Here is a 25,030-nt window from a genome sequence, read left to right as displayed (position 1 = left end):
AAAAAAAAAAAATCATTGTCAAGACCAATGTCAAATATTTTTTCCCCTCATGTTTTCTTCTAGGAGTTTTATGGTTTGGGGTCTTATTTTAAGTCTTCCATCCATTTTCTGTTGTCTTTTATGGGTTAAGAGATGGGACCCACTTTATTTTTTTGCAGGTGGATATCCAGTTTTCCCAAACCATTTATTGAAGAGTCTACCCTTTCCCTGTTGTATATTCTTGGTGCCCTTGTTGAAAATTAGATGACCATATGGACCTGGTTTATCTCTGGGCTTTCTGTGGACTTCCACTGGTCTCTGTGTTTCTCTTTATGCCAATACCATGCTGTTCTGGTTACTGTAACTTTGTAATACAGTTTCAAATCAGGTAGAGGGATGCCTCCAGCTTAGTTATTCTTTTTCAAGATTGCTTTGACTACCTGTGATTCCATATGAATTTTAGAATTGCTTTTCCTGTATCTGTGAATGTCTAATTCCTGAACTGCGCAGGGAGTGCTTGGCAGTACAGTGGGTAGTGTTGACAAGCCCAGCTGTATGTGTCAGTACCAGTTACCAGATGAGCCTGGAGACTGTCCCTTGAAAGTTCTGTGACTTCTTTGATCTCAAGGGACGAGCTGCTGATTCTTGCTCAGCGAAACCATTTCTGACTCTCTTGAATAGTATGGGTGGAGTGGGAAGTTGTATCTAGGCAGGGTAGGTGTAGAGGGTGCCTGGGGTGGGGGCGGGGATCAAGGCAGGGCTGGCTGCCCATGGGCCTTCCCCAACTCAGAGGAGCCCAGGAGCAGTGAGGGAGTCCCGAGTTACTGAAGACCCTGGCATGTTTCCTTAGGAAGGACATGAACTTGTGATCATGGCCCCTTGTGCTTTGTTCCACACACGTTTAAATACACCGGCAACTCTCCTCCTTAGTGCTGGCTATAATCACCTGCTGCGTTTCCTGTCCCGGAGCCTTTCCTTATCTAATAATTAGCTCCTTTGTCTTGCCCCTTTAATCTAGTGGTAGTTACACAGGGAGCTGCCTGCCTAGGAATTTTTGCATTAAGGGAGGAGACTCTCCCCCTGGTCCCGTGCAGGCATTTCTGCTGACAGGTTGTTATGGCTGGAGCCCTCGAATCCAAGAAACGGAGACCTTTCACCCTCTCCTGGGTCATGGGCTCTGGGGAAAGAGGGCTGGGCTGGTCCCCTCCTTCCTGCCCTGACTGTTGAATTTAGTTGACACTCAATTGACCAATCTGCAGCCATACTCAACTAATTGGATTGTTTTTGAATTCTCCTCTGGATGAATTATGAGCTTTCTTGACTTGAGTCGGGCTGCCTGGAGTCCGTCCGAGCCCCAGGCAGGTGCCACGCCAACTACTGGCATGTGCCCCCGCCGGCGTACTTTACTATTGACCCTGAGCTCTCCCGTGGAAACACCAAGCCGGGAGCTGTGCTGAAGGCACTGCCACTCCTGTTGGTCTCAAAGGCTGCCTTTGTCCTGCAGGAATGCCTGTCGCAATGAAGCCTGATAAATAGCCGGCTCATTCCTCCTGTAAATGGAAATGAAAGAACCTTGCCTGCTAGGAGTAACTTTCCTTGTCTCTTCTCATCTTCTTCATTAAGCCTATTTAATGAATAACTCTTTAAGACCCCCAATCCTGCCCTGTGCCAGGCGCTGGGAAGGAGGACGTAGGAGTTTGTGGTCCTTGCTCTCTAGGACCTCAGGCTTCCTGGTGGACACAGAGCCTGTGCATGGGAGACCATTAACGAGTATATAAAATGGAATTCCGGGAAACGCCATCTGTGCGAGCCGCCTTCTCTGGTGGCCTTAGGGACCAGGGCTTCCTTTCCCTATGTCTTCCAGAGATAGGCTTTTATTTCAGCTCCCTTAACACTTCTTTGCTCGTTCAGGGAACACCCATTTGAGGCTTCCTGTCTGCCAGGCACTGTGCTAGGCGCTGGCCACAAGGAGTCGAGTCTGTAAGACATGGCGGCCCTCAGTTAGCTCAAGGCAGGCGTGGGCTGCCATGCGAGGGAGTGGAAGGAAGAGCTAGCTCCTTGGAGGTTGGATTCTTACCTTGGTCATTTGTCTTCTGATCAAAAGTAATTCTCAGCATTTCTCCCATCCTTCCACCATTCAGGTGACTGATTAACCTTTCCTGCCAAACTGTACATCTTTCTGATTCTTTGAAATATCCTTTTCTTTCTTGGCTACTTTGTATTCCTTTGCCTTTCGTCTTATATATTTATTACTCTTGATTGTTACTGAAGCACCTCATAGAGCTATATAGAGCTGCTATTTTGCTTAATTTTCTGTCTGAAATTACCCACTCTTTTGTTACACAAACAATGGCTAACACCACGTGGGAGTTCCATCTGTGTGCTTAAATTTGTTTATTAGTCTGTTCCTCTATTTCTCTTGCCCCTTAGAGTTGCTTTCAATTACTAATTCACCAGTGTTATTTTTGAGTCTTAAACTTTTTGAAAAAAAAAAAAAAATCCCTTTTTTCCCCCTCCAGGCCACATCAGTGAGTGGAGCATCAAAAATAGAACAGCTTCAGGGCTCCTGGCTGGCTCAGTCAGTGGAGCATGCGACCGTCGACCCTCGATCTCAGGGTCATGAGTTCAAGCCCCACGTTGGGCATGGAGCCTACTTAAAGAAATAAGAAAATTTAAAAAATGCGAAAATAGAACAACTTTAATATGAAAAACATTCCTCTGGCTCTGCCCCTAGCACCACAGTGAGACTTTGATGCTTCTTTCTCCGGAAGCTTCTCTGAGTATTTCTGAGCACCCCTGGAAGGTGCCTCATGGATCCTATAGCCACTTTCCTCCCATGTCCTTACATCCCCATGACTGTTCTGAGCACCCACCCCGGCCCTGGGACCAGAGTCAGGTCACATAGCACTCTGCTGCCATCACGCCCCTGTGCTGCATGACGCTGCCTGGCTGGGCCATGCTGGGCCACGTCCTCCCAGGCGGCAACACTGCTGTGCCCTCCAGTGAAGCACTGAGACCTTCACTTGTAGCTCAGACAACCCCGGGGTGGTGGTCTTCTGTTGCTCCCCGACATCCTGCTGTTTGTGGTCTTTTCCTAAGGTACAAACACGAGTCTGGGGATGCCAGGCCACAGGATGGAGCGACAGGCACTGTGTTAGGCTTAGAATTTCTCTGCACCCCGGCCTGAACCCTGCTACTGGCTCAAGTATTTCTGAGCCTCGTGGGTCCCGAAGGAGACTTGCCTTCCTCAAGATGCACACGCTTCCTGCGGGTCCTTTGTCCATCATCCAGATGGTCTTCTGGCAGGATGGCCCCGAGGTCCTTCACTCGGGCCCAGAGAGGCCTGAATCCCCAAGTGCACCGTAGGCTCAAGCAGTGCCCTTCACAATAATTATAAAATAATGTAACCTTCTTATGTAAAATTTGGGGAAACATGAACAAGCTCGTGACCTCACCAGCCTTGTTTTGTTAGCCATCAGATCTTTCTCGTGCACATGCTCTCCACGCAATGATACTTGGGTGCTCTTTGACCGCCCTCGGGTCTGGGTCTGGCCTCCACGTGTTTGCCCCTCTGGGGGGTGGTGCAGGGAGCTGCTGCTCCCCCGCTTCTCCCTCCCCCTCTCCTCCCCGTCCTCACGCTTTGACTCCACTGACACGCATTTACATCCCTTTCCTTCCCCGCCCTGATGCTTACCCCCTTGCTGCCTTCTTCGCTTTCTTTCTCAGTGGTTGCTCCCTGCCCCGAGCCACCTGAGTCCCACTCCTGTTCTTATCTCTGCTGGTAACCTCACCAGGCCGCTGTGTGGTAGGTCCCCAGCAGTAAGAAACCCACCTTCCCACAGTGACCGAGAAGGAAGAGGATTTCTCGCCACAGGATCAGAGCCTGTTTAACTGCCCCAACCAACGAGGGGAGGTCCCGCCGATGGGGGCACATGAATGACACCTGTGGACATCCTGTTATCGGTTCCTGGGCAGACACTGGGCCATTCACTTCTAGATTCTGACTCTTGGTGCCCTGTATTTTAATCTCAGCCCTGGCACGAATTCCCACCGTATACTTGCGGCAGGTCATGTAACCTCCGTGCTTTGGTTTATTCATCTTCTAAATGGGAACATTAAAATTTGACCTATTAACCTCAGAAGTATGTTTGCGGTTNCGTGCTTTGGTTTATTCATCTTCTAAATGGGAACATTAAAATTTGACCTATTAACCTCAGAAGTATGTTTGCAGATANTTTGCGGTTACATGAGAAGCCTGTTGTAATTCTAAGAGTACCAAGAAATGTAAACAAAAATTATATTTAGAAAGAGAAGAATTCTAAGAATATTGTAGGAATATTTAGCCCTGGAACCGGGAAGCCTGGGTTCAAATCTTGGCGCTACTATTATGAGCTGTGTGACCTTGGGCAAGTTTCTTAGCTTCTCTGTGCCTTGGTTTCCTCTACTGTTACTGCCCCCACTCCCACCACTGCCCTGGGCTAGGTCCTGCAGGTGTCCTTGTCCTGCAGATCTTGAGCAAGGGTCTTCAGGATGGATGAGGGGCTTGCTGGTCTCGGGCGGGCGATGATCACATGTAGTTTGCTGGTAGAATTAGAACATATTAGAACATATCCAAGACCAGTTTGCCTCACTGAGTGGCCCCAACTCCAGCCTCCTGCTGTTCCTGGATCCCAGCCTGTCGGGCAAGAGGCAGGCGTGTCGGGGCCTGCCCATGTGGGGTCACTTTCGGGTGCTTCCTCTGCTGGAGGACAGATGCAGCTCTGGGCACGGTGTCCTCCACACTGCTTCTGCGGCCAGTTTGAAATGTCTCCTCTCTGCCCTGCTAGGCTTGATATCACCTAAGCGGTTGTTGATGGCTTGGCCTAAACCAGGCTTTCACTTAGCTTTCGGATCATCTTAGGACATTCCCCAAGGGCCCAGGGAAGGCCTCTGGGGTAGCAGCAGCTTTTACACCTGGTATGGGGTGTGAATGTCATTTCCCAGCTGTCTCACTGAGAGCTCGCTGTAGAATGGGGATGAGAACGTTTGCCTCCTGGAGTCCCTGTCACAGGTGACAGAGTGTGTCCGGAGTCTCCACCAGGGCCTGGCCCATGAAGGTGCTCGGTAATATTAGCTATAAGGAGGGGCTGACCCCAGGAACGTGGGCAGTAAGACTTAAGCCCTAGGTCTTGGGTGTAGGTTCCTGTTTGCATCTTCCTTCCATCTCATGGGCCCCAAGGATCTGGTCCTTCTGCCTCTCTTTCAAAATAGCCCCTCACCGCTGCCTGGTCTTTATCCCCAGGCTGTGGATCGGGGTCCTGGCTCTGCCTTCATCCTTGAGCCTCTTTCCTTCCTCTCCCACCCAAACCAAACAAATCCTTTTCCTTTTTAAACGATTATGGTGGCTGGTCTCATGAGGAGACAGAGCGGGTGCATTAGTGATTCTTTCGAAGAGCTGCCGGAAACCGCGTCCACCTTCAGAGTGGCTCGTCGCCCCTGGTGGGCAGCACTGCGTTCCAGGAGAGCGGCCCTGGAAACCCCCAGCCTTCTAGGAAGACGCTTCCTCCCGTATGAATAACGGCATGAGGTTTTCAGCTTGCTTCTAGGATTCACTAGGCTTGCTATAATGACATTGCTGCTCGAGGGAAAGACAGATGGCCGGGAGAACCTGTTGCCTGAAACTTTACCTTTTAGGAAGCAGTTTTATCTGCCATGCACCTGGGAAAGAGGAAGCATCGCCCCGTGGCTGCTTTTCACACGTGCACGTGAGCAGGGATGGAATGCTGTAGGAATTGGGAGTTTTCTTCTTTCTTTGTAGCTGCCTCCCTCGCTCGTGGCCAGCTGGAGTTGGGGGAAGTGCTGGGTGGCCTGCGTGGGTCTAGGTGGTGTTGCCACGGACAGCAGGCATCTTAACGGGGGCGGCAGGTGGATGGATGGCATATGTAGAGCACACGGGGTCCAGAGTGCACGTTGAACCCATGTGCCTGGTCAAACTGACGCAGGTACACCTGCCACGAGTTAATTTTCTCACTTATAGAGCGGAGATCTTGTGATCTGGACTTGGGAGGCTGCTGTGACTTTTCTAGGGCTGGGATTTGATTCCTGGGTTTTGACAGGACAGGAGCTTACATGAGGACCTCCTGGGTTGCCCCGATCACTATTTTCTCTTCTGGCTCTAAATTCTCCCACTTTGGTAACCTCATCAGGCAAGACCGATCCTTCCCCTGTGGCCTCGTGCCGAGGGCCCACTGCCATGATACACGTGGTAATTTATGTATGTAGGTATCACATATGCTTGGAATCTTTGGGCCAAATTGGGAGGGTTGATATGATTCACAGCTTCAATATGTGTATCAGATAATGAGTCTTATTATCCAGAATATGTTGACTACTGCTCAGTGCTCTATTCCAGGAAAAACCAAACCAAGCCCTTTAAATGCTGTGTTTGAGGTGACGGTTTGGCTGACTGCATGGTGTTAACCTATTCAGGAATTCACACTGAAGGCCTGCTGGGTTTTCTGTCCTTTTCAGCTTACAACTAGAATTTCTTGATGGGGCAAATAAATTCTAATTGTTGAGAAGAGAATGTATTTTCTTTTCTTTTTTTTTTAAATTTATTTGAGGGAGAGCACGAGCAGGGGAGAGGGGCAGAGGGAGAAGCAGGCTCCCCGCTGAGTGGGGACACCGATGCCCGTTTGATCCCTCGACTCCGGGATCATAAACTGAGCAAAGGCAGATGCTTAACGGACTGAGCCACCCAGGCGTCCCTAAAATCATACTTTCATTCTCCATCTCTAGAGAGCTTATCACCATTAACACCTCTGGTAATCTTGCATTCCTTTTTGTTTTGTTTTTTATGCACATGACACATGTCAGTGCCTGACCCACAGCTCACTGGCTTTTTGACCTCGGGCAAATCTTTACACCCAGAGCCTGACTCTCCTTGGTTTTCAAATGGAGAATATTAAGTAACTCCTAGGACTGTTAAATTTAAAAACCCATGTCAATATTTAACAAAGCTCTGGAGCATGAGCCCTCTGATGCCAGCTACTGATTTTTAACAGGAAAATGGGATCACACAGTACCTTTGCTACTCGTGGCCAATTACAGACCTCCTTTCATGTCAATATATGCAGATCATCTGCGTTCCTCTGTAATAGCCCCCCAGTGTTCTGTTGTATGAAATTATAATTTACATAATCATTCCCCCAGTGAATTAAAAAACTCTTTTCTATGATAAAGGAATGTCGCGATGAATACACTTGTGGGTCTCTCCATGCACTCTGCATTTCTGCAGGCCTCACTGCTACGTGTGGGATGGCTAAGTTGGAGGCTGTGCCAGCATTTTAGGGGCTATCACGTTGGTTCCCGCCGTTAATGTTCAACGGATCAGAGCTGTACTATCTTGACATGCAAGGAACAATGTCTGAGAGTGGCCAGTATCGTTCATTTCTTCCTCTAGTATGACTGAGTGGACGTTTGAGAGCCCTTTTCACCTGACTGGTGTTCGTTAAAGGGCTAATAAGGACTGGGTGCCCCCAGCACAAGGTGGATTCTCTGAAGGATGAGGATGATTTCGTGGTATTGATACCACTGAGGGGATCCGTGTTCTGTTGGTGGACCGAAGATGCACATGGGTGCCTCTTTCATCAAGCAGGTGTTTTGTTTTTGTTTTTTATAATTTTTAGTGAAAATCATTTGGTGCCACATCAGCCTCAACTGTGAACTTTATTAATTGAGTTCATAAGCCCGACAGGCACGTGGCCAAACACAGGTGGCCCGTGGTGGTGGCTGTTGCTGGTTGACAGTGAGGTTGTACCGTGTTTGACCTCTTTGGGGGACTCCTTACATTTCCTGTTGATCATGACCGGCACATCCCGCATCATTCTGAAAAGGCATGAAGCTGCTGAAGATAAAACAAGAAAAGAAAAGTAACTTCTGCTGGTCCGTGTGGACATTTGCATTCCTCGTGGGGCAAGGCTAAGGCCCACGTGATTGGTTGAGGTCGAGAGAGGTTGGAAGTGAGTGTGCCGATGTGAGGGGGTGGTGCCCACAGGTCACACCACTCCTCATTTTGTCGTTAGCCACGAGGAGACTCTCAGCCCTCACCACCCCCGCTCGTTTATTGGTTGTAAAACCACACCAGCGGCACCTGGGTCAGTCAGTGGAGCATCCAACTCTTGGTTTTGGCTCAGGTCGTGGTCTCAGGGTCGTGGGATAGAGCCCCGCATCGGGCTCCACACTCAGCGCAGAGTGTGCTCGGGGTTCCCTCTGCCCCTTCTGCTTGTGTGTGCTGGTGCTTTCATAAATGAATCTTAAAAAAAAAAAAAAAGTAATACCATGAGAGTACTTCATTCACAGACTTTTTAACACTTTATTCAGGATGTCGAGTATAAGACGTGGAATCTTTAAGAAAATGTTTGGGAATTCTATGTGAGACTATTGCGATCATTCCTGTTATGTGTAAGAGTTGAGTGAACAAATTCCTCGTTTACAATCTAGTTATGAGATTTTCTGCTTTTAGCTTAGAGGTGCAGTTTGTAGACCTACGTCCTAACCTTACACCCTCCCCCAGCTGCCTTTTTTTTTTTTTTTTTTTGGTGTTATATTGAGAAAGCAGAGAAACTGTAAAGGACAAGAAAACAACCAAGACCAGTCCTGTGATTATTTGAAAGCAGTCACAAGGTAGGTTCTTCCTTGCTCCAGAGTGGACAGGGGTCGGCGAGGGGCTGAGGCTCTACGAGGGTCGAGGAAAGGCAGGCGGAAAGGCATTAAGCGGAGCTTAATGTTTGGAGGGAGGTCTGAAGAGGGGTTGATTTTCCAAAGTCAAAGCATAGAAACAATTTTAATGAAAATCTGAAGTTGAGATGACGGTTCAATGGAACTATGATTAAGAGATTTCTGAGAAAAATTCCTAATTGTGCTTATAATTGTTTCCATAAATACTTTCTTTATGAATCATCTAAGTTCAGCTGTTTTAATAGTCCTAGTTCAGTGGCGATAGGAAATTATTAAAATTTCAGAGCTTTGCAGTCCTAGCACCTGCTGCCTCTGTTGGCATGTTAGCCGATTCGCAGGAGGAAACCTGAAGGGAGTCCAGGTAAACATTTCAGTACCATACATGGTTATATAACACGTATAAAATTTGTTTCTGAGCCCAAAAGGCACCTTTCAGTTATGCCTGGGTGCCCTGGAGAGTATCTTTTTTTTTTTTTTTAATCAGAGAGTTGCTCTATGAAAGAGTGTCTCCAGTTCACTTTTAGAAAGTTGATGTAAATAATTTTAATTTGTATTCACTGGCACTTTGCATTTGCAGGTTTAAAGAATGTAGAATCCTTACCTTGTAATGAACAAAGTTTGCAGTCCTAACACCTTTCATTCAAGATCTCGGAGTGTTTCTGGTGGAGAGAGAGAACGGGGGAAAGGCAGACCCTTCTCAGCCCACGATAGACAGGTTTGAGGTTTGGGATGTGCTCGGCTCAGGAACCCAATTAGGAAGTAAGGTGAGGATCGATTCTTGAGACCGTTCATGTGTTTATTGCCTGCCTCTATGTCTGTTGTTTGTTTTAGCATTGACTGTAGTTCTGGCAGTTTCTTCCTGCTTCTGACATTTACAAATTCTTTTCTCTGGTGGAGACTTGGCTTTGTAAGAACAATGAACTTTGTTAGTAGAGGAAACACGCCAGGGGCAGCTTAAGGCGTTATTCGGTTTTTAGGGCGGTCGAGCTTTTTAGGTACCCTGGGAACCCAGAGAAAGGTCAAATAGAAATACGTGTTGCATTGGAGGCAGGTAGCTGTGATGCTAAGAGGGGCAAGGCTTCTGATAGAAAGCCTTGCTTTAACAAAAACTAAAACAAAATAAAATATGAAGAGTGATTGAATAAGAAGACAGAGGCAGTGCTATGGGCCCATCCCATGAGCCTGACTTTGTCCAGAGAAACTTTGGCAGAAAGTGAGAGAAAGAGAAGTTAGCAGAGCGTCTGTCTGTCTTTGTTGCCCCAGGAATCGGTTGGCATCCTCCCCACAGTTTGGCTAAGACCGATGGTCTTTACAGGATGGAACCACACACGTCCAGAGTGACCTTCTCAGAGGGAGGCCAGGGGCTCGGGGGTCATGAGTAAAACAGGGAAGCCCTGGGGAGACTTAAACGGGGAGAAATGAGCATCCAAAAAAGAAGCATCTCAGTGAAAATAAGGTTCTAAGCAGTTTTCCCCCTGGAAATGATTCTCTTCCCACTGATAGAGCCGAGACCCAGAAGCCAGGAACGGGATGGCTGTCACCCCTCCAGCACCCCACATGCTTCTCACTGAAGCCAGACCATTCGTTCTGGTCCCTCTGGAGCCTGCAGTGATAACGATCAGCACAAGCTTCAGTGTTTTCTGAACCCTGGGGTAGGGTTAGGAGGTCACTCCCCTTATTTCTTACTCATTAATTTTTATTCAAAGCTCTCCCCTTTCCCGAAGGCCTGGACTGTTGTCACTACACAAAACACAACTAGTCACGGGCAAAGTGTCCCTTCCGGTCTGTCCCTCCTCTTTCCTCACCCTGTTCCATGCTCCGTAGACCAGAGCACCCCCCACAGCAGGTGCTCCGGCCCAGCTGTACCTCTGAGCGCCACTGACTTCCGCAGCCTGTGAACTGGGTGTCAGCACCTGCAGGGCGTGCCTTTTAAGGGAGGTCGTGTGAAGGAATACGTGTGTGGGGGAGCGCTTTCTATACATTATGATATGCCTGCCCTTTTCTAAAGAGGCTTAAAGGTGTCTCACATAGGTTGTCCCATGTTCCATTTCGTTCAAGTTTTCACTCTCCAACCGTTCCAGGTTAAAGTCCTCACTTTGCCGACCTCAGCTGTCTGGTCTGCTTGAAAGAGGTGAGGATTCTGACTTTCTTGTGTTCTGCGTTCCCCCGGCACGATCCTGAGATCACTCTGGGTGCTCCTTGGATTAGAAGCCTGGGAGTCACTCCTGCTTGAGCCAGAGCCCACCCACAGCGCAAGTCATCTCTCATAAAATGAAACTAAGCAAATTAAGGTGATTTGTTGAGAAACCAGGAATGTTGTAAGAATATTTTTGCTTGTGTACTACATTCATTTAAGAGGAGTTTACTGGGCCCTGGGGCTTCAGAAGGGAAGAGAGCAGACACAGTCCTTGGCCTCCTGGCCGGGGTTCTAAACACACACCCAACATTGTAGCAGTGGGGGCACACTCGTGAACTGTGACAGGTGCACTGAAGAAATAGTAACAGGTGTGATGGGAACGCAGCAGAGTACCCTGATGTTAGTTTGGGGGTATCGGGAAGGCTTTTCTGTGGAAGTTCGGTGGAAGCCATTCCTAACTTTGAATTGTTAGCTTTCGTAGATATTGACTTTCTCCTGCAGGCTGATTCAGCTCCCTTCCCTCCTTCGGGCTGTATGTCTTCCTGAGTTCTGGGCCAGTTAGGGAGCAAGTGATGAATATGCCCATTAGCACTTTGTGTCTTCCTAAGCTGCTGCTGTCCTCAGGGAGCTCTTAAATCCTCCCCTCTTTAGTTAGCCTTCCACGCCAGGCCTGGGCTCTGCTCTCCACTCTTTCTCCAGGAGGCCCGTAGCTTTTCCTCCCCAAAGGGCCAATTTGGGGGGTGTGGGCAGGGGAGAACAAATAGGTCTCATTGTACCATTCATTTCCCTTTGGGCTGTGAACATCCTGGACAGTATATTAATGATTGCAGAAAATGTGTTTCAAATAAGCTAAAAACACAATTCTCATGCTGAATTATAACCTTGAGTTATCATTTAACATTTATCGACTATATGCTCCCGGTCTTTTTTTTTTTCCCTAATGCATTTGTTATTGAATTATCTATTTCTATATATTAAAGAATTTATAACATTTTTAAAAGAATGTAAGCTTTTTAATAGTTAAGAGGGCCATATTTAAATTTCTTTGTGGACGTTTTGTGACTACAAGTGAACACGTTCAAAATCGTCTCTCCTCTGTTCCAAACACAAAGTCCTCTGTTCTCTCCTCTAGAAACATTTTTTTTAAAAAATTGGAGGCACTTGGGTGGCTCAGTTGGTTTAAGCATCTGCCTTTGGCTGGGTTCATGATCCAGGGTCCTGGGATCAAGCTCCATGTCGAGTTCCCTTCCCAATGGGGAATCTGCCTCTCCTTCTGTGCCTCTCCCTTCTGCTCCTGCACGCTCTCTCTCTCTCAAATAAAATCTTTCAAAGAATTGAATCTAAAACCAAAAGGAACAGTTTTTGGATCAGGAATGGAAGGCAAGCAGATTGCTATCTCAGACTTCAGGACCGGACTCCTTAGCCAGGGTGCTGGAGGCGGTCATTCGCGGCGGCCCTCGGTGATGGGACCCACGGCTGGACAACATCACAGATCTGACTGATACCCTGGGCTTCCTTGTCCATAAAGGAGAAGATCCTAAAAGCCTGCCTTCCAGCCTTGCTTAGCATCCCATATCCCACACAGCACAGCCCAGCCCTGGTGTCAGCTGGCCGGGAGGGGCAGGTAAGGAGGAAAAACTCCTATGCAAGATGAGTTTGCAAACAAAATCCCAGAGCCCTCTGGAAAAACCGTGCCGGTGAGAGTCAGGAAGCAGACGAGCAGCCTCCCTCACGTGAGCAGACAAGAGCAGTGGAGCACTCTGAAAAGGTCTTAAATATGTGTGTATGTAGAACTGCAGAGAGATCCAGGAGGAGCAGTACCTGTAAGATGAAAATAGTTTATTGCACAAGAATATTAAACAGGATTCAAGTGGATATCTCTGCATTGAAAACTCAGGGTTTATGGTTGGGGCGGGGGACTAAGACACCGTGTCCACTGCAGACTGGGTCGAGCTGAGAAGTGTGCTTTTGCAGCCAAAAGTGAGGCAGTGGAGAGATCGGAAGGGCTAGAACGTCTGAAAGGAGCAAAGCTTAGAGGCTGGGCTGAGAAGCTGACATACAGTGAGCTGCTGCTTTCTCGGGTTTCTCCCGGTTTTGTCAGAGCAGTTTGTATCCTACCCATCCTTCCACTGGGGGGACTAGAAAAGCATATACATGCCTATCGTGTGTGTGAATATAAATGGTAGAAGGTCTGTCTGGAGGCTGCTAAGGCGGTGAGTTCCGGAGAGAAGGGAAGGACGGAGAGGTGAGCCTGACACTAGGTGCCATGTTCCCCTCACATTTCTTGCCGGCTTGTTAAGTGGCAGCACAGAGGCTAAACAGTTGCATGGAGCTCTCCGGGATCTTGCAGAACTGGGGAGACAAATCGTGGCTCTAGGGCTCACCCAAGAGGGGAGGGGTCCTGATAAACATCCTTCCTGCCCCTGCTTTCAGCTTGGAGCCCTGACAGCTTATATGTTGGGGGAGAGGGCAAATGGGAAGTAGAGAAGCCCACCCAAGGCCCGCACTTAGCTTCTGACCCACTGGGCTGAATCAAGGTGGTGCTGCTTCTCTATCCCCTTGCCTGCAAAAGGCACATAATTCCTCTCCGGAGGAAGATGGGGTCTTTCGGAGGCTCCTGGTACTAATTTTTCATATACAATGTATTACAGTCAGTGAAACATGACCAGATGTTTGAGAGTCAAATCAAATGAAAAACGAGATGAAAAACAAAAGGAAGAGACCAGAGCAGGAGCTCCGTGCATGGTAGTGACCACACGGGGGCTTTAAAGCAGCAATTAGTAAGTTTAAGGGACGAGAGAAGATGGAGAACTTTGGCAGAGAACTGGAGTCTATTAAAATGAATCCTAGGAATTCGAGAACTAAGATTTCCATGGGAGTAGGTAATATCTCAATCCTCTATTTTTTATTTATTTAAAAGATTTATTTTAGAGAGCAAGGGGGAGGGGCAGAGGAAGAGGGAGAAAGAATCCCAAGCAGACTCTGCGCAGAGCATAGAGCCTGACATGGGGTTCGATCTCTTGTCCCCGAGGTCACGACCTGAGCCGAAATCAAGAGTCAGATGCTTAACTGACTGTACCACCCAGGCGCCCCTGTCTTAGTCTTTTATTAAAGGTAGAAATTGGGGTGTGGGGCTGATGCTGACGGCTCCGGATGTCCCCAGGAGTGTCCCTGGGATGTGTAGCTTGCCTGTGGCTTTGGGGGGCGGGGAGGCAGAGGTCAGTGTGATTGTAGGAGCTGGAGCTGCTGATGGAGAGCAGAGCCTTTGGTTAGTAAGAGCCTGGCTGGCTGCATGCCTGGGGTGAGGAGAGAGACGGGTCCAAACAGTTCTTTTTGTTTTCTTTATATATTTTCCTGTGGCCAGTTAGGGCACCCAAAATGGATTAGCGGCTGCTTTTATTTTTGTAATTTTTACTTTTCTCCTGTTTTATGATAGAGTAATTTGTAGCATCCATTATTTTTATTGGCCAGGCTGATAGGTGCTTGAAGTCAGCGTTTGTTTCCTCTGCCTGTTTCTCTTTTCTGTGTGTCACCTCTCCCTCCATCCCACGGTCACCCTCCACCCCGTAGCAGCACGTTACCTTCCTGTAACAGCAGCTAAGTCAATATTTGTCGAAGGAATAGAAGGCACAGCTCCCAATAGACTTATTAATTTGAGCTCCTAAGGTGCTCCCCACGTGATGATGGCAGGGTGGTAGTGGTGTAGTGGGAAGCATTCCTGCTTTCAGGGAATGGACTGTGGGGGAGGAGGAAAAACAGCATTGGAGAAAAAGCCCAGTGAGGACTGGAGGATGTGGGGCAAGTGCCCAAAGCCTCGTTGACAATCCGTCTGTGACTTCCATGTCCGTAGGGTCCGGGCAGGTGACAGAAACCAGACCAGTCATTTGACCAGGAAAAATGGAATATGAAGAATTATTAACCTAGTAAACAAGAACTAATTGCAAGAGGGGTAAAGAGAATTCTGGAGAATACAAGCACAACTTCCAGCTCTAGGACTGAGGGAGAATATTCAAGGAAAGATAAAATAGGACGGAGGGTCCCCCAACGTTGAGATTGCGATCTCTTGAGAGAGAGTGAGTGTGTTTGGGGCTCACTGGAGGCTGGAGAAGTCACTGGGGCCCCAGCAAGACTCAGTGAGGGGAGGCTGTATGTCACAGGAGGCTCCCACATTCCAGGGGCCAGAAAGTCTCCTGCTGTGCAGGGGAAGCAAGAACAAAAGCACTACAACCTCGAAGAGAAACCTTCTTACCGCAGTGTCCTTCCAGCACCCTCTACTGACAAGACCTCGTGTTGTGCCGGCCGGCAAAGGAGACATGTTTACAGCAGCTCAGTCCAATAGAAACAGGATGCAAGTTACTCATGTGATGTTAAATTTTCCAGTAGCCACATGAGAGAAGCAAAAAGAACCAGGTTACATTAATTTCGAGAATGTGTTCTATTGAACCTGATATATCTAAAGTATTATTTCAGTATGTAATCAGTATAAAATCATTGAGATATTTTATGCATGTTGTGGTAAGTCTTCAAAGTTCTGGGTGTGTGTCAAACCTAGAGCACTTCTCTGTTCACACCGGCTGTATTTCAGATGCTGAAATGGTTCGTGGCTACCATGCTGGAGAGCACAGTTGGCTCAGAAAGCTGGTCATAGCATCATGGATATGCAGCTGAGATGCCATAAATTGATAACTGGCTCATAATTATAATAATTATGTGGCCACATAATGGAATATTGATGTTCTAAAAAGTCACAAGAATTTGTGGGGGGAAGCTTTTATTATGCTAAGTCAAATAGCATGTAGAATTGTGTATAAATAGAATGTCAATTTTGTAACAACAACAAAACTTCAAACAGAAACCTACATATTAAAAAAAGAGAAATGCACTCAAATATTAACAATGGTTATCATTGGGAAGTGGTTTGAAAGCTGTTTGGTTTCTTCTTCCTACATTTATGTATTTTCAGATTCTCTTATTTATTTTGTAATTTAAATTCAGTTAGCCAACATATAGTACCTCATTAGTTTCAGATCAGATTCTCTTAAATGAGCACACAGTTTGCTTAAAATCCATGCTCTTGTGGCCCAGAGGCTTATGGGGGCCCAGGCTCTTGGGCCTCCGTTGGTCACAGTTGAAATGGGTTGACTCCAACGAGTGTGTGCACCCAGCTTTGTAAGGTGCAACGCTTCACGGTCTTCTGAGTTTAAAAAGTCACGACCAGGAGTCCCGAAGGTGGCAGAAACCCCAGTCTCCAGGTTTCTGGATAAGAGAAGGTGGTTTATGCTGTTTCTGTTAAAAGCTGCTTGGTAATGGCCGTCATTGGAATGCTGGTCATTGTTCATTTCCTTTCTTCCTCTTGGGGAATCAGGGAATTAAAAGGCCGTTATTGCAACTGATTTATTTTGCCTCTTCTGTATAAAGCATTTTATCCCCTCTGCTCTGTCATAAAAAGTGAAGGTTCTTTTTTCTTCTCCTCAGGGAAGCTGAAGATGGGGAATGTTGTGATCTTTTGTGCTGTATGTGTGGGGTCTATGGACACAGCTGCAAGACCATTTTTTGGGACTTGCTCATTTTGTGGGGCTCTCTTGTGTCCTGCTTCTGTTAGCCTGCCTCAGCTTTATGCTGGTCTGGCCTAGAAAGGTCAAAGGTCCATGAGACCAACTCTAAATCTGACTATATAAATTTTAAAGAAGCAAATGTTTTTTGACTTTATTATGAACCAGATACGGTTGTTAAATATCCCCCAAGAATACACTCCTCTAATCCTTGATGACCCTATGATGTGTAGATATGGCTGCTTCTCGTTTTCTACGAGGGAAACAAATGCTTGGAGGTTAGGGAACTAGCCCTTGGTCCCGTAAGTAATAAGAGGAGGCAACAGAATTCATATTTACACAGTCAAGCTTCAGAGTCCAGGCGCTTACAAATTAAGCCAGTGTATGGTTCTCAGACTTGTGCCTCGCAGTCTGCTCAAGAGAGGTCAGGGTGTCTCTGGAACAGAGTGGGTTTAATGAAGCGAGGATGGGAAGCTACATTGGGCTTACATTGCAGAAGGCATTGAGTACCGCTATCTTAATCCATAGGTGGTGGAGAGACAGTAGTTTTTGGACAGGGGAAAGGCAGTGTTGGAGCTGTATACTAGGATTGTGTTCTTGTAGACCTTTTTCTCTTAGGAAGTTGGCAGGATTGTTTTGACATCTGTTCTCCGCAAACTTCCAAGGACCCCAGCTTCTAAACCCCTCCCCAACAGAGCCTGTCTGTCTGTCCCTCTCTGTGTTCCCTGTACCATGTTATGTCCCCGTCCTTCCCAGATTATGCCCTCCTGTAAGATGTTGCTGCCCTGCTCTCCGTGATCCCAGTCTGATTGGAAAGATCTGCAACATGGGAGGAGTGGGTGCTGCTAGAACTCTCGAGCCCATTCCAGAAAGTGCATGTGTTCACAGTGTTCTGTAAGAGGACGCCCCCCCCCCCAAACACACATCGCCCTTTGTTCTTGGCCAGATGGAGTGGTGAATCTGGATTCATGCAGGAGAAGAGGACTTTCCTTCTGGGGTCCCCCAACTGTACCCTGACTCTGTCCCCTTTTGCTGCTTCCATGTGCTGTTATGGTAGGATGCACGCAGCCTGAGTCTGCCTGTAACAGACTCGGTCTACCTGTTCCTGTAGATTGGGACTATGACTTCTTAGTTTAGATCTGAGAATTCCTTCAGTGAGTCTTTAATGCATAGGGAAGAGGTGCAGTACAGGGAAAGTTTTCCTTTCCCACATCTTAAAACTTTGTAAACTTGCCGACTGTCATGAGGTTAGACCGTTGGGGACTTGATTCTTCGAGCTTTCCCTTTGTGGAGGGGTTCCTGCAGCTCACCTGAATTTGCGCTGACTCTTCGTTGTCTCCCCATCTTGGTTGGATTGCATATGTTGTAACCAGCCAGGGCCTTAAGGTGCATTTGCTCAGGAACTTCCCTAAACCAGAGAAGCTGGCCCTGGTGTTCCTGCTTTCCCAGCGTGCGCCTCGCTGCATTTCCCTGCCCCCCTCTGTTGCGCCTCTGCTCCTCAGTGGGCCCTCACCCTTGGGCACACCTGTGAGGGGGCCGCCGGGAGATTTCGTCAAGCCTGAACTGTCAAAGGCTTTCACTGGTTTGTGTTTCAGGCTCTTGGAGCACGGTCAACAGTGCAGAAGCGTGCCCCATGGGGAGATCAAAGCTTTGGTGGCTGGACGGATGCAGACACTTCTCTGCTTAATTAAAAGCAGACCTGCGCGCGTGGCGGTGCCCATTGAAGGCCGAGAGGCAGTCACACAAAGGTGATGGCAGTTAATCCCTGGGATTCTGTCTCTTGGTCCACGCGGGGCTGGCGTGGGAGGAATGTTAGGCCGCCTCACCCATTCCCAGGACGCCCCAGGCAGAGACAGACACATACGTGTGGGCTTATCATTGGCCCCTACCACTCTCTCACCAGTTGAACGAGTCCTAGAAATAATCTGAGTGCTGGAAGGGACATGCAGGTCATTGGACCCATCCCATAGAGATGAGAAACCGAGGCTGGAAGGATCTTCAGGATGGGTTAGAAACAGAGCCTATATAGTTCATGTCCATTCTAGTCCCAGCGGAATGTCAGGAGGCAGATGACATGTGAAGGTTCTCATTCCAAAGGTGTTTGTCCTTCACCTGTTGTGGGCCAGGGTCTTTTTTATTTTGGATTTCATTACTGACCTGTTCATCTGGCTCCTTTCCGTCTTAAGTGTTCCAGCACAGTTCAACCTCATGATCCGTCTGCGAGTAGCTCTCCAACTCTAATGCCAGCCGGCAGGTTTGAATACCCACCCTCTTAGGCACTGTGCTCACGTTTCCTCGGTTACTAAGCACAAAGGCTACCATTATATTGCGTCCTGATAAATGCCCGAATCTGTGTCCAATGCTGTGCAGAGCCATCTCACTTGACCCCCAGGGAAGTATTTTTAGTGACTCACCCCTCACACCAGGCCATTCGTATTGTGCAGCTGAGGGGCTGCGAGCTCGAGCAGTGTGCCCAAGGATACCCCGGGAGAAGCTCCTGGACCTCCTTAACTTTAGTCTTGCCACCTGCCAGGTGTTAAAGCACATGCTTCCCTCCCACCCTCGAGTGTAGCCCTGCTAAGCCCTGAGGAGGTGGGGCGAGTCTGTCCTTCTGGCCCCCTGCCTCCTCTCTCCGTCCTCCTTCTAGAAAAGAGCATCCAACCTTTTATTTATTTATTTATTTATTTTATTTTTTGGTGGGGTGTGGGGTGGGTAGGAGTCTTGTGTCTCTATTCTCTTTCCTTCCTGTTCTCATTGTTCAGAGGTGGAGTCTCTAAATGGAAACCCACCGCTTGCAGGGAGGTTGGCAGGTTCAAGGCCGCCTTTCACCAGGCTTGCTCTGAGGCAGATCCTGCGGGCTCCCTGGCCCGACCCCCTCCCCATAGCCATCGGCGCAGCCGCCTGGAGCTAAATCGTGGGTTATTTGGGAGTGAAGTGGTGTCATCTGGATGGTAACGTGTTCATCAGGGCCGTGGCTTACCTCTGGCCCTCAAGGAAGCACAATAATTCGTGTATGGGCTATTGAATTCATCTTGGTGTCCCGTGAGAGGGTGGTGATTTAAACCACTTTATTTCCCACTTACCGCTGAGGCCAGCTCACCTTTGCTGGAGAGGGTTCTTGACTCTGTGCTTGTGGTAGGAACTCCTGAGTCAGTCTTTTCAGGAACTTCAGCCTGAAAGCTGCAGTCCCTCAGGAATAAGACCTATGTTCTTTTTTGAGTAAATTCTTATTCGAGACAGAGGGCCATGGATTGTGCTGATGGAATCCGTTTTCTAATGTTGACTTCAACCTAGTAAAGCCCTTGTTAAACCATTTCACTCTAACACTGGACCCGGGGAAGGCAGTGCAGCTGCTGGGACGAGAGGTCAGGAAATTGGGATTTGATTTCCAGCATCCTGCTAACCCTGCTCTGACCCAAGGCCTTAGGCCAGCCACTTTCTGTCCCTGTTCCCCTCTTTTGCACCAACATTTACATGAGCATTACAACCCACTGGGGAGCAATCCCTTTTTCAGTGTGGTGCCTGGTTTGGTGAGGATGCTGGTCAATTTTGATTTTAAGGCACATAGGATTTTATTACCTCTGCCTGAAATTCACCAGGCAATTGACAGTTGGCCGACAAGAATGAAAATGAGATCTAAAGGATTTTATTAAAAGAATGCTCAACTCGAGAGGACACAGACCGCCTGTTCTAACGTGCCATCGGCCAGCTCATTTAAAGGGGAGACTGCAGGGAAAGGTTTAGCTTTGTATTTTGCAAAATGTAAGTGGACTCCGCAAATAAAAAGTGACATTGTTGCTGTTACTTGTGCTCTCAGTCGGCCTCGGAGGGCAAAATGAGAGGCCTGTGGGCACTTGGTACAAGGCCAGGCTTGTGGCTAGGCTCAGGACAGCCCAGTTTGCGTGAACCAGGCCTGAGAAAATTAATCTCATTTCCGTGCAACCATTTCTTCATTGGACTGTGCTATTGTTTTTAATGAAGGCATCATGTACAGTATGCTGCCCTACGTTAATAGTCCCGCCTGTTTACTGGGCATGAATGAGGAGAGCACTGGGCAAAAGGCGGCACTGGGGGAGAAGGAGGGAGAATAGATGTGCCAGTCAGGGAAAACGCCTCTTCCTTCGGATGCATTCTGGCTTGGAGAGGGGCGTGTGGATGGGTGTGACCTTCATGTAACCCCTTCAGCTGGGTGGGCTTTATGCATTGGCTCTGGTTGGCGATGGCGTCCACAGTGGGAAGAAGGTAAGGGATTGGAAGGACTTCATCAGAGAAGCCACTCTCTTAAGTGATCTCCACTTAACTTACTTGCTAGTCTCCGTTCCTTTTGCAAAACACATTAATGGCTACTGTTGCTCTATGCTCATGTTACTTTTGTGTGCACAGTAATTCTCCCTCCATTAAGGCTGAGTGCATAGCAAGAGCCGATTGTGCAAGTTCCTGTACCTGTCTGCGCCAGTTAAATGTGCTATTGTAACTAAATAACTTGATCATGACATAAATGGAATGAGTGGGAGGAGAGATAGCTACTATGCATTGAGCACCACTGTGTGCCAGGCACTCTTCCAAGCGCTTAACATCTAATCTCTGGTAATTGCTGTGTTTATAAAACTAAGTTGAAGGTTTCCAACAAAATTGGTAAAAGTGAGTTGCTGCAAAAGAAGTTGCCAGTGAACTAGGTGCGAAGCTGGTAACAGTAAAAAAGTCAAAGGGAAGGAAGCAGACGTGGAAGGAGTCTGCCTCCAGTACTGCACGGATGTCTTCAAGTTCTTCGTCCACTTGGAAGAAAGCAAACTAGAACTCAGGGTCAGTGTTGTTTATGCAAGGAAGACTTTGGGCAATTAATGTGTGGACCCATACCTAGAGGAAAGATCACCAACATGCCTCAAAAATGTCAATAAACCTACATTTATATACAGATGGTAAAATGTTCTAGGTATGCACATTTTGGGTTTTTTGGTGATCCATTGCTTTAACATCTGTTTTAACTAATGGACCATAATAGTCTTGATAAGTCTTTTGCTGTCGAAGTCACTGAAGCCAAATCACATACGAGCCACAGATGGCTCCTGTCCAAATAGGTGCCCGCAGGTGGGCTGCTGATGCTTCTCTTTGGAATGAGTCTTTGAAGTAACCATTGGGGCCCAAGGATCATGTTCTCTCAGTGCAACTTCTTTTTTTCCCCTCAGATACTGGGTTGGATTGGATTTTAACCTGTCAGCTATTTCTAAAACTTGGTGGACTGCGTCAGCCAAGGTTTTGGAGCTCTGTTTTGAGGATAATGAAATTTGACATAAGCTAACACTGCCACTGAAGGGGTTGATTTGCTGTTCCGGTGATCAGCTCCTCTGTGGATGAGCATAAACATGTCTGTATACACAGGCCTGTATTCAGTGAGCCCACGTGCCAGGTGCTGGGCTCTGTGCTTTAAGGACTCAAGAAAATTCCTGATGTGACCATGGCCCTCAAGAAGCCGGGTTACGTATCTAGAGGAGTCACACATGACGGCTGAGACAGATGGAGTATTAGGAGCTGTTGTGAAGGACAAAGATGACAGAAGGGGATCCCGGGAGGGAGAGCAGCATAGGAGCAGGGTGACAATACAGAGGAATTAGACAACGTAATGACAATAACTTAGAGAATTAGCCACTTTCAAATGGCTTTTATGTTTATCTGATGTTATTCTCAGAATAACTGCAGGGAGTAGAAAGACCCCTCGATTGCTGACTGACACTTGAGGACACAGACACAGAGGGAAGGCAGCTTGTCCCAGTAACATGGAGCGAGAGCTCTGACCAGGCTTCCTGGTGTGTTCATTGGTTCTGCCCCCACCACCAGGCTTCGCGTCTCCTACCACACTCACTCCTCTCCCTGCCACCTCAGGGACACGTCAAAACTGGTACCTTAACTGCCCCGCTTAGACTGTCTTATTGACTTACTGTCTCTCCTTTTTAAGAAGCTACAACTGTCACCAGCTTACTAAAGGCAGGGCCCCACTGACTTCTGGGACTGAATGGTGTGTGTGTGTGTGTGTGTGTGTGTGTGTGTGTGTGTGTGGCCTGCTTGCTCACCAGACGTGTGGCTCGGGATTCTCATCTTCTGGCTCTGTGGGCAGCGGCTGGGGCAGCACCCTTATCCAGTGCTTTCAGGGAAATCTTAGGTAACACATTCTGTCCACTCCTGGGCAGGCTCAGCTGGGCCCTTGGCAGCTCTTTGCTGTTTAACAGGGTGGCATTTGCAGAGGTCCATAAGTCACATGGATGGAAGGCCCTCATAGCAGAGTGCTCTTTCCAGCTGGAACCTGAACTCCACTGTGTGATGGAAGGATCTGGAAGCTTCCCTCCCTGTTCCTCGTCCTCAGAACAAACCCCACAAACACACGGGTGTTACGTCAGCGTGTGTGACTGAGGGTTTTATGTTTACACCGGGGCCCTGGAAGACCATAAACGAGTACAGGGAAAGAACACAAGGCCTTGGTCTGTCCCTCATGGTCCATTGATTAATTCAGCAAAGATTTGCCCAGCAGCTTATTAAGTGTGGAGTGGCATGTTAGGTTTTGGAGATTTCGTTTAGAGCCGCTATGGCTGTGGCCTTTTGGAGTCCTCCAAAGGACCGTATCTGGGATACAGACAAGGGCTGATCGCACTAGGTTGTGACAGATGCCGTGGGTGCTCACCGGAAGCCGGGCAGCTGTGCCTGGTTTTGTTGGGTGGGGCTGCTCACCAGCTCTTGGCTGAAGGGGTGAGTAGGGGCTGAAATCCAGTCCATCCCTCTCTCAAGACACATGCTGCCTTGGGGAAGGGGAGACTTTTTGTAAGCTACATATGGACACACGGGAACCAGTAGTGACCCTGATTGGAAAGACACCTGACCTAGGTTTGGAGGGAGAGGGTAAGCTGGGAGGAAACATCTGAGACTGGAAATATGACTAGGAACTAGCCAAGGGAAGAGTAGAGGAGAGGTGGGGACAGAACATTCCAGGCAGAGTCCTAATTGCCAACACTGGCTTGGTACTTAGCATGAGCCGGGCGCTGGTCTGAGGGCTTTAAGTTAATCCTCGCAGGAGGAAGTTGCGTGTGGAACAGCACAGAACTGAAAAAAAACATGGCATGTTTTGGACTCTGAAGGGTGTTCATTATGGGTAGAGCACAGAGTTCAGAGGGAAGGGGGATCCATGAAGGCGGGGCTCTTGTGCCGCACTTGCTGTATGCTAGGTCACCTGAACACGCAGCGTGCGGTGACACGTTTCACGGTCAACACAGGTACATGGAGCCAGTATTATCCTCCACGTGCAGGTGCAGACAAGACCAGGGAGGATGGAGTAACCTGCCCCCAGTTAGCCTGCAGAATGGGAGAGACAGATTTGCACTAAGGCGCCAGGCACCAGGTTCCGATCCCCACGCTGCCTGTCCAGGAGGAGTGCGAGATGGAGACAGGCTGCCAAGAGTTGACCAGACAGCAGAGAGGAAGGAGAGCCAGCCAGACAGGGTGACAGATCTCAGCGTGGGCAGGAGGGGAAGCCGTGCAGCTCTGTGGACACGGACAGGCCATGGGGTGCCATCTCGAGTCTTTCCCAACATCTAAGGGAAAATGAAAATCCTTCCTCATAAATTACCGTGTTTATTCCTAACCACAATCCCATGAAAGTTGAATGTAGTATCCCCACTGTGGCAGTGGAGGAGGAAAAGGAGTCTCAAGGGAAGTAACTTGACTTTTAAAAAAAACAGATCCTCACTCTGGAAGCTCGTTTGTGCTTTTGTTCGTTCGCTCAGCATCTATTTCTTGAGCATCTCCTGAAAGGCAGACGCTCTGCGAGGCATGATGGGTGATATGCGAGGCCCATTCCCTGACCCCGAGTGGATGGGGACTTTAAGTTAAACAGGTCAGTGTGGGGATTTAAAAACTTGTCTGCAGAATCTTTGACACTTGTGTCATGGAGAGAGGGAGGGTCTGCGACTACCCGCCCCTGGATTCCGGGCTGACCTTAGGGACTGCTGGTTGCCCGTAGAACGAGGCTAGCTCCAAAACAAGACCAGACAGCTATCCCTCACTCTGAGAGGACCCAGCTGCCAAGGAGTCCAGCTAGCCGGCTCCAGCCGTGCTGGAGAGGCCACGTGCGGGCACTCCGGTCGACAGCTCCAGCCGGGCTCCCGGTCAATAGCCAGCGTCATCTGCCAGCCTTGTGAGCGAGCCATCCTGCACGCCCAGCCCAGGCTGACCTTTAGATGACTGCAGCGCTGGCCAGCATCCTACGGCAACGGCACGAGAACCCCAAGCAAGAACTGTCAGCCCAGGCTCTCCCACATTCCCAACGCATGAAGGAACGAGCCAAATAAAAAGGTGATTACGACATTAGAGATGCTGTGAGTCATCGTATAGAAAGTCTCTGGAAGAGTCAGCCCCCGGGAGCCAAGGGGCGCAGCACCTCAGGGCACCCAGTGAACGTAGGGCTCAGATCCTGAGAAAGAAGAGTGGTTCAACAGCAAATGTCAAAATTCCAGCTGTTGCTCTGCTTTTATTGCTAATTGGTCTTCGGGAAGGAGGGGGCAGGCAAGAGTAGAAGAGAAAAAGTGAAACGAGCGCTGTAATGAAGAGGACTTGATTTTGCACGCTGCTCTGGGCTTGAGCTGACGTCCACCACTCCACG

At 48.5% G+C, this 25,030-nt stretch overlaps 1 protein-coding gene across 4 annotated transcripts in view; it reads left to right on the top strand.

The window, feature by feature from the left end:
- Nucleotides 1–25,030, top strand: part of C8H1orf226 (chromosome 8 C1orf226 homolog) — a 272,104-nt gene that overhangs the window by 108,473 nt on the left and 138,601 nt on the right. For 2 of the 4 annotated variants that reach the window (XM_034667246.1, XM_034667245.1), the window contains exon 1: nucleotides 17,982–18,134. The exons of the other annotated variants lie outside the window; for them this stretch is intronic. The gene's annotated coding sequence lies outside the window, so the exon portion shown is untranslated. Of the gene's footprint in view, nucleotides 1–17,981; nucleotides 18,135–25,030 lie in introns of those variants that run through there. 4 annotated transcript variants of the gene reach the window in all.

The sequence above is a fragment of the Ailuropoda melanoleuca genome, chromosome 8 (assembly GCF_002007445.2).
Source record: "Ailuropoda melanoleuca isolate Jingjing chromosome 8, ASM200744v2, whole genome shotgun sequence".
NCBI classification, from domain to species: domain Eukaryota; kingdom Metazoa; phylum Chordata; class Mammalia; order Carnivora; family Ursidae; genus Ailuropoda; species Ailuropoda melanoleuca.
Note: the sequence above shows the minus strand (reverse complement) of the source record. Positions and strands in the feature narration are given on the sequence as shown.